This window comes from Convolutriloba macropyga, unplaced genomic scaffold (assembly GCF_964194025.1).
Source record: "Convolutriloba macropyga unplaced genomic scaffold, txConMacr16.3 SCAFFOLD_1499, whole genome shotgun sequence".
NCBI classification, from domain to species: Eukaryota; Metazoa; Xenacoelomorpha; order Acoela; family Convolutidae; genus Convolutriloba; species Convolutriloba macropyga.
The window spans coordinates 35,926-37,500 of NW_027451097.1; the positions used below are offsets into that span (position 1 = coordinate 35,926).

The 1,575-nt window shown below is 39.0% G+C and overlaps 1 pseudogene; it reads left to right on the top strand.

Moving 5' to 3' along the window:
- The first annotated feature begins 206 nt into the window (after window positions 1-206).
- On the top strand, window positions 207-358 carry LOC142356407 (5.8S ribosomal RNA; annotated as a pseudogene).
- The last annotated feature ends 1,217 nt before the right edge of the window (window positions 359-1,575 follow it).

Here is a 1,575-nt window from a genome sequence, read left to right on the forward strand (position 1 = left end):
TATGATATGACTAGTATTATGTTGCTTATAGTAGGCTAAGCGCAAGCCGAAACATCAACATGTGAAAGTCGTAGAATTTTGCGATCAAACTGTGGCTAGTACTTTGATGATGCTTGTAGCCAACCGAATTGGTTGAAAAGCCCAATAAGTAAGCTAACTTGGGAGAGCTTGTTGGAAACCAAATGCTACTAGATTGGTCCAAATACATCCTTCAACAGGGGATCACTTGGCTCGCTTTACGAAGAGGAGCACAGCTATATGTGTTAATTCGGTATGAATCGCAAGATTTGTTTACCGACCTCTCTAACGCAAAAGGCGGTCTCGGCTTCGGCTGTTGACTGCGTCCGATTCAGGGTTATATAACTCTCGATTGAACACATTGATGTTCTATTGTTGGTGCTTCCAATAAAATTGGAACACTTAAAGCAGAACCGATTCAAATAATAGCATTCTGATCAATGATTGCATTCCTTGATCAAGAACTGCTGGAGTCATTGTGATGGCGAATTTTCTTCATAAGAAAATTGCAAAGAGACGGAACTTAATGAGACTAGTATTATGTTGTTTCTAGTAAGCGGAAGCTGAAACAGCAACATGTGAAAATCAAGTTTTGTTCAATGATCTCGAGGCGATAAGTACTATGAAGCAACTAGTAGCCTAAGCATGACTCAGATTTGAGACAGTCAAAAAGACTGGCGAAACTTCTTCACATGAAAGTTACATAGAGAACTACAAATGTATACAGCGAGTATTATGTTGTTTCTAGTAGGCGAAAGCTGAAACATCAACATGTGAAAGTTGTCTGCAAACTGTAGAACGATATGTGATTAGTACTGTGCTGTTACTAGTAGCCAGTCTGACTGTAGAAGCCAAGACAAAGGGAAACTAATGCATCTGAAAAGGACAAGTTATGGAAAGGTATGCACGATAAGTATTATGTTGTTTCTAGTAAGCGGCAGCTGAAACATCAACATGTGAACGTCGTTGTGTACAGTAACCTAGAACTATATAGTCCTTAGTAACGTGCATTTACTAGTACCTGTAATTGGTATTCAGACTCAGGCAGTTTGGAATAGTTTGGCAAAGATGCACCAGAGAAAACTGGGATTTGATACAGAAATTGTTGAATACAAGTATTATGCTGCTTCTAGTAGGTTGAATCCGAAACATCAGCATGTGAAAATTGAAAACATTTCTGGTTCGAATTGTCACAAGTATTTGGTGATCTGAGTAGCCAAACTCACTACAACGCCAATTGAAGGCAAAAATTCTCAACGGGAAAAGCTATTCTCATTGAATGAGCTAACAAGACGAGTATTATGTTGCTTCTAGTAGGCGAAAGCCAAAACATCAACATGTGAAAGTCTTGCTGAACAAATTTAATGTTGTTGAGCTCAGTACCGTGTGAATTAGTAGCCATAATTGGCGAGCGAAAATTGAACTGGCGAAACTTCGTCTTTGGAAAATTGCAGATGCCGAGCACTTATTTTGCAACGAGTATTATGTTGACTGTAGTAAGCGAAAGCCGAAACAGCAACATGTGAAAGCTGTTGAAATTTGTGGTCATTTTGCAAT